Source organism: Myotis brandtii, unplaced genomic scaffold, assembly GCF_000412655.1.
Source record: "Myotis brandtii unplaced genomic scaffold, ASM41265v1 scaffold331, whole genome shotgun sequence".
NCBI lineage: Eukaryota > Metazoa > Chordata > Mammalia > Chiroptera > Vespertilionidae > Myotis > Myotis brandtii.
In genome coordinates this window covers 215816-223588 of record NW_005362753.1, presented here as the reverse complement: position 1 = coordinate 223588, position 7773 = coordinate 215816, and the positions used below count along the sequence as shown (strand labels likewise).

General features: G+C 54.9%; 1 long non-coding RNA gene across 1 annotated transcript; it reads left to right on the top strand.

Moving 5' to 3' along the window:
* The first annotated feature begins 295 nt into the window (after positions 1 to 295).
* Positions 296 to 3348, top strand: LOC106726916. Its single transcript, XR_001363052.1, has 3 exons — positions 296 to 346; positions 1871 to 2031; positions 3160 to 3348. It is a non-coding gene; the product is annotated as an uncharacterized LOC106726916 (long non-coding RNA).
* The last annotated feature ends 4425 nt before the right edge of the window (positions 3349 to 7773 follow it).

The window sequence follows — 7773 nt, the reverse complement described above, 5'->3', positions numbered from 1 at the left end:
TGCCCCCTGCCCCCTGTCCCCTGCCCAGGGCCGGCTGCTGGACACCCACTCCCCGAGCCCCAGGCACCTCAGTAACCAGGCTCGTGTCCTGTCTGAGTCCCCTGACCTTGAAATAACTTTCCCTGAGTTCCCAGGTGCACTTTCCTGAAACCTCGCTGTTCCTGCCTCCTCCGCCCCCGCCTTGTAATGAATCCCGTGGCCCTGCCAGGACTGGGAAGCTCATGACTAAGCCGGGAGCTGCCCACATTCCCCCAGAGCGCCAGATGGGAAGCATCAGCTCTGTCTCCGCTGAGAGCTGCCACGGGAGAGGCTCCTGGAGCTGCTAGCGGCCAGGGGAGGATGCAAGGTGTGCGTCTGCAGGAGGAACTGCTTCCTGTGTTACCAGGAGACACCGGGTGTCCTTCGCAGACCCATGCCCAGGGGCAGGAGCGCTGCGCGCACGATGGTCGTGACCTTCTGTGCTCCCTCTCCTCCTTGGGGTGGTTAGAGCCACGGAGGGGGCAGGGGGAGGGAGGGCTCTGGACTGTCCAGACTGGGAGGCGCGGGAGCCAGGACGGCGCTGGGCGGGTGAAGGCCGTCCCTGTGCCTTGGGAGGAGGCCGGGAAGGCCGGCCGAGCGAGTGCTGGGCAGCTGTCCTTCCCCTTTCCGTCACACCCGCCTCCTTCTACCAGCCGTCCCACCAGCCCGTCCTCCCCGATGGTCCTCCTCACGCTTCTCCACCACACGGATGCCGACCTGCGTTCTTGCCGGGGCGCCCACACCTCCCTGTGGCCTCTGCCTTCTGCTCGCAAATCCTCCCGCTCATTCTCCACACACGACCGGCCTGAGCTTCTGAGCCCACAACCCACTCCTGCTTCTGCTCGGTCTCTCGGGCCCTTGGCGGCTCCTGTGGACTTGTCACCACCTCCTCCCCTCGACGCTCTCCCGCTCCTCACGCCCGTCCCCTCCAACACCCAGGCCCACCCGCCCTGCACGGCCTCCCGGAGCAGCTCCCCAGCCACAGCTGCTTCTGGGCGCGTCCGCTCAGTGCCCTGCAGAGAGGTCCTCCTAGACCAGTGGTCGGCAAACTGCGGCTCGCGAGCCACATGTGGCTCTTTGCCCCTTGAGTGTGGCTCTTCCACAAGTGCCCACACATGGTATTTTGTGGAAGAGCCACACTCAAGGGGCCAAAGAGCCGCATGTGGCTCGCGAGCCGCAGTTTGCTGACCACTGGCCTAGACCACATGGCCTCATGTACCGGCGCCTCTGGTCCCCTGCCTGCTTTCTTTCCCGAACCCTGGCCACATGCAGAATTCCACCAGCTGCTTTCTGTCTATCACCTGCCGTCCCCACTGGAATGGCCGTTGATGAGAGGAGAGAGAAAGGTGACTTTTCCTACACCACTGACCCCCCGCCCCCAGGGCTGTGCCCAGCACAACGCAGGGGCCCGGCACATCTTTACAGAACGAATTAGGAAAGCGGGTGATGGGAGGCCGAGGGAGGGAACCAGGAAAGAGGTCAATTTGGCACCTAAGGGGGTGGATGAGGACACTATCTGAGAACAGCCACTATCTGAGATCCAGTAACAATCCAATATAATAAAAGGGTGATATGCAAATCGACCGAACGGCAGAACGACCAGAACACCTGCAGCCCCTCACCCCGGCTGGTCCCGCCCCCGAGTGGGCACCCCCACCCCTATCCGGGGCAGGGCAGCCGGCAAACCGTCCACAGCCCCTTACCCCAGCCAGCCCACCCCCGATGGCCCCCATTGGGGCTGGACTACACCAGTGCATGAATTCGTGCACCGGGCCTCTCATAAGTACAATAACAAGGCTGCTGTTGTGTTGGGTTGTGCTTTAGGTTCTGAGATTGTTCAATTTATCCATAGGGGCTGGTTTCAAAGCACTAACCCAGGGAGACCCGCCGAGGAAACTGCTCCCTCAGAGACCCGAAGGCAGAGGAGTTGCTGAGGCTGGGAACGGGGCCAGAACAAGAGGGAAGGAAGCGGAAAACAATGCCACACAAAGACAAACCCCGCACGCCCCCACGGTAAGCGACTTCCTTGTTCACACTCTCAGTCATCTACACTGTCATGTTTTAGAGCTTTGAGCTACAGGAAAAGGAGTTCACAAAACTTGAGTCTACACAGAACAGAGGGTACTGGCCTGTATTTTAAAGAGACGGAGACAGACCATGGACACAGATGAGCAATCGCTCGCCTTCCTGGACTGAGGGTCAGGTGCTGAGGGAGAGTGAGCGGACGGAAGATTGCGTGCAGACAAACACAGTCAGAATGAACAGAGACCTCGCATTTCATAGTCACAACAGCCCAGCTAACAGGTAGTTGTGTGTGTGTTTGTTTGTTTTTTAAATATATTTTATTGATTTTTTACAGAGAGGAAGGGAGAGGGATAGAGAGTTAGAAACATTGATGAGAGAGAAACATCAATCAGCTGCCTCCTGCACACCCCCTACTGGGGATGTGCCTGCAACCAAGGTACATGCCCTTGACCGGAATCAAAACTGGGACCCTTGAGTCCACAGGCTGACGCTCTATCCACTGAGCCAAGCCGGTTAGGGCTGTGTGCGTGTTTTTAATATCCTCACCTGAGGATTTGCTTATTGGTTCTAGAGCAGTGGTTCTCAACCTTCTGGCTCTTTAAATACAGTTCCTCATGTTGTGACCCAACCATAAAATTATTTTCGTTGCTACTTCATCACTGTAATGTTGCTACTGTTAGGAATCGTCATGTAAATATCTGATATGCAGGATGGTCTTAGGCGACCCCTGTGAAAGGGTCATTCAACCGCCAAAGGGGTCTCGACCCACAGGTTGAGAACCGCTGTTCTAGAGAGAGGGGCAGAGAGAGAGACAAACACTGATGTGAGAGAGACAGGACCTGCTGCCTTCCACGCGTGCCCTGATCGGGAATCGAACCCGCAACCTTTCAGCGTACAGGACGATGCTCCAACCAACGGAGCCACACGGGCAGGGCCCCGCTCACCAGTTTTGTCGCCCAGAAGGGCCGGCAGCTACTTCAGAGCGGAGACAACATGTTTGCACGGGATAAACCAGGGTCCAAGAGATTGCCTCCTGGCTTAAAAAGCAACAACAAAAAACTAGTTAATTCGTCTCCTAAAGAAAGATTTCTATTTCTGATTTATTTCCTCCTGCAGGCGGCGCGGGGAGGGGAGGTCACAACACTGCCGCCCACCACGGTTCATGGAGACCCAGGGTCCCTGGAGGAAGCTGATTAGCGTGCGAGGCATCCCGAAGCTAGTGTCAGAATGAAAACTCGGCTTAAAAAAACAAAACCAGCAGCAACAAAACCCACAAAAGAACAAATTCAGCTTCAGTGTCCCCTCCATTTCAGCCCCAGAATGTCTCCTGGACAAGGCGGAGCCCGCGGGGCCAGAGGTTAAGTAGACGCTGCCCTTCATTGGGCTGGAGCCGCTGGGAGCCCGAGCCCTGGGGACACAGGTGCGGCTGGACTTGGCCATGTGACGGCCAGCTCTGTCCCCCCCTGAGGCGCGTGTGCCCTGCTGTGACCATCAGCCCGCTTTCCACCCTCAGCACAGAGTCTGCAGGGTGCCCGCAGGTAGAGAAAGAGAGTTCGGGTTTGGGGATCAGACACCCTGGGGTTCAGATCCCAGCTCCTCCACTAACCTGCTCCGTGGCCTCGGCCAGGTGGGGCGGCGTCTCAGCCCTGACGCCTCCTCTCAGTCCCCGTGGGGAACCTCGCCAGGCGGTCGCCTCTCTCCGCTCGTCCAGCCTTTGGCTTGATGCCCGCTCTGTGCCGAGACCCAGCGTTCGCATCGCATCCTGACCAGGCCACCGCGGGCTGCAGGGAACGACCCACTCGCAGCCCATGGCGTCCTTCCGGGTCGTCCAGATGCATTCAGTGAAGAGCCATTTAAAACCACAGCCCAGGAGCCCGAGGGGCGAGGCAGGGCGCCCCGTGCACGCATGCGCAGGACGCTGCCTTCCGCAGGGAGGCTGAGCGCCAGGTGCACAAAGGGGCGCCGCCGCCAATCGGATCTCGCCACCCACCTGGGCAGGTGCGCGCCGAACAGGGCCAGCCAACGAGCAGCCCTTCCAGGAAGACACAGTTCGAGGCCCGGGCCCTCTGTGCGCAGGCCGCTCTGAAGTCACCGTGCACTCAACGCCCAGGCCTCTGCTTGTGCTGTGAGCGCCTTGACTTCCAAGTGCGCTTCCCGCCAGGTCAGCAGGAAGGGGCCCCGAGGGAGTGCCATTCCCAGCGCACCTGTGGGTGCGGTTGCACTGGGCGGAGCTATTTTGAACCAGGTATTCCGGGCCCTTCCTTTGGTCCCGCCCACACTGGGAACACAGCGATGAATAGGAAATGGTAGCCGACCTTCCAGCTCATTTCTCTCCATGGCCTGAGGCCTGACCACGTGCCCGGCTTCACCAGAGTTCTTATTCCTCACAACAACCTCACCAGGTGGATGTCGCCTTGTGTTATAGCCGAGGAGTAGGAAGTTCAGAGGTCAAGTAGGGAACTCAAGGCCAGGCAACCTGCAAGGGCTGCCGCCAAGCTTCAGGGGGGTGTTTCACAGCGAGCCCCACATTGTGCAAGTGCTCGGAGCTGCCTTTCGGTCACCGAGCCTGGGCTAAGTAGATGGGAAGACAGAAAACCTTCAATCTTGTCCAGGCCATGCGAGCCCATGTGTGGAGACTCAGGGGTGGGGAACCTTTTTTCTGCCAAAAGGTTCCATTGGAACCATTTGGATATTTATAGCATCATTCTTGGGCCAGAGTTTAAATAGATGATGCTCTTTGTTATCAATTTAAAAATTGATACAAAGGTCTCAACTTAAAAAAATGAGCCTGCTCTATTTGGCCAGACATTTCATTAACCCACTCCTGATGCCTTGGCAGGGCCAGACCAAAGGATTTCACGGGCCTCATGGAGCCCTCGGGCTGGGCGTTCCCTCCACCCCTCCCCACCTAGTCAAGGCCGAGGGACAGATGCTGTAACCGAAGTCTGAGCAGGACGGCGGGAGGCCAGAGCCTGTCTGCCAGCGGCTGGACACGCGTGCTCCTGGTTTCCTAGCTCCTTTGCAAATGGGAGGGATTAGTGTGGCCGGAGGGGTGGGCACCCTTGCCGCCCTCTCTCTCCATGTCTATGGGGAGGGAGAGGAATGGCTGCGCTCAGTGAATTCAATCCCTGGTCCTCCTCCAGCCAGGCTCTGCCTGAGGGATGGTGCCACTGTCCCCACCCCACCCGCTGCTGCTGGAGCAGAGAAGAAATCAATAATGGAGACGGAAGTGTGCACGAGCAGGCTGGGCCCGGCGAGCGGAGGGATTGTTGCTTCCTCCATTTGGCTCAGATGGTCCTGTCCTATGGGGGAAAACAGCTGTCCTTGGGAGAAATGCCAGCTATAGGTCTGCTAATAAAAGAACTGGCAGCTCACAGCCCTTGCCGATGAGGAAACTCGCACCGGAGAGGCCCAGCTCACTCTGGGCCAACAGACTGGAGCCCATCAGTCCAACCGCACCCATCCCCCACCCCTTCCCAGGCTTGTAAGACGGGGCAGCACCCGGCTGGCTGAAGCCTGCACCCAGCTCTGAGAACAATCCGGCAGGAGCTGAGGCCCCTGGAGGGACTGGTGAACTGACAGCAGCCATTGCCACCTGCAGCTGCTGTTTCCTGAGAGCACCTGCTGGTTCCGAGGCAGCTGGACCGTGTGGAGACTCGAGGGATCTCACACCCAAGGCTCCCCCAGGGCTTTGCACAAAGGGAGGCAGCTCAGGTCGGGATGCTAACAGCAAAGCCAAAGCCAAAGCCAAAGCCCCCAAAGACAGACAGAACCTCCTGCGGCCTCTCTGGGCTGAGACAACGACTTGCCCGGCTCTTGAGAGAGCCGCACGATAGAAATACTGCAGACAGGCGGCAAATAGACTGGTTCTTATTAGAATTGAAACCGAACCGTGACTCAGTCACGGTTATTGGAGTTAAGTTGTTCAATACTTCACTCTATCTGTTCCGCAGAAGAGAGGGTTAACTCCACCTGGCTGGAAAGAAGACATTATCTAGAGCAGCGGTTCTCAACCTTCCTAAAACTGCGACCCTTTAATACGGTTCCTCATGTTGTAGTGACCCCCAACCATAAAATTATTTTCGTTGCTACTTCATAACTGTAATTTTGCGACTGTTATGAATCGTAATGTAAATATCTGATATGCAGGATGTATTTTCATTGTTATAAACTGAACATCATTAAAGCATAGCGATTAATCACAAAAAACAATATGTAATTATATATGTGTTTTCCGATGGACTTAGGCAACCCCTGTGAAAGGGTCGTTCGACCCCCAAAGGGGTTGCGACCTACAGGTTGAGAACCGCTGATCTAGAGCCTTTCCTGTACTTTTAACACAACATTTGCTATTTCTTTAAAAAATTACTCCAAAAACAGAAAGACTATATACTAACTGAAAACCAAGAGAAAAAGCAGGCAACAGAAACAGACCTACTGCTAACCCAGAGTTTTCAGTGTGATCTGGTCCAAGTTTATCCAGGTATCAAAAATGTCATTTAGTGTGCCACGCCAGCACAGCCAAGGGTGATCCCGAGTGGGGGTGATGAAAGGATTAAGAAAAGACAGACAAGAGAATGAAAGCTGGGTCTTGGTGGGACGCTGCCTCCCTGATGAGGAGACAGTGCCCACAAGCCGTGTCTTTATTTTATAGCAGATGCCACGAGGCAAAGTAGGGGCGTGATCACGTTGTTTACAGCATTCTCGTGAGTCTCAACCCTACTCAACTACGTGCACCTGAACTCTATCACAAGGCACGTGGGGTCACGTGTTCGGAACACAGGTTCAAGCTTACAGCTATAGCTGTTGGCTATAATTGTGCTGGGAAGGCTCTGCCCTCTAGCTGGGACTTGCACGTGGCCATGAGAGTACTGTGCCTTCTCATTAGTCCGAGGCTTGAACCTGTCCAAACACTGTAGCCGCGCTCCATATACCCCCTTTTACTTTTGTTTTTAAACACTCCCATTTACACTATCCAAAACACTCTAAATAAATTATTCAGCATCATCAAAACATCAAAACAGACTTCTGGCTATTCACAAAACCATAAACACAGCAATGTTAACAAAAGAACAAAACTCTGGCTAATAACAAAGCGATCCCAATGCAAAACCAAACTACAAACATGTTAACGTTTTCAGGATATCTTACTCACAGTCCTTAGATTTAGCTCCGCAAGATTTTACAGAAAACTGACAGTTCACCAATGCTAGCATAGCTTCCACTTGCTTTTCTAACATCTGCTTGGCCTCAGTCGCCATCTTCTTCAGCTGACTCCATGCTGATACCTCGGTCACTAGCGTAGTAAGATGCCGCTGATGTGAAGATGTCGTAGATGCAAAACTAGTCCCCTGGATCACGCTGTTTGGACGGTTGACCTTGACACTGAGTCAGCACCAGTCCCAGTCAAATCAGCCCTGTCTGGTCCCTTCTCAGTCTCTTTCTTTAGCCGCTGCTGCATGGAAACGAGCAACCCTCAGTCCTGCGGAGCTGGAGACCTCCAACTCTGAGTCTGGCGTGTCACACAGACCCAAAGTCCCAGGGAGCTATCAGGTCGCACAAAGATAACCAAAGCCCCAAAACAATGCAACTGCTGCAAGAGCTTACAATCTAGGTCTAAAACAAAAATTACTTCCTTAAACATCAACCACAGCCATCTTTTACTTTATAGTGGCTTAAACAAAAGCTAGATTTCTACCTTATTTTGTACCTCCTAATTACTTATTTTCT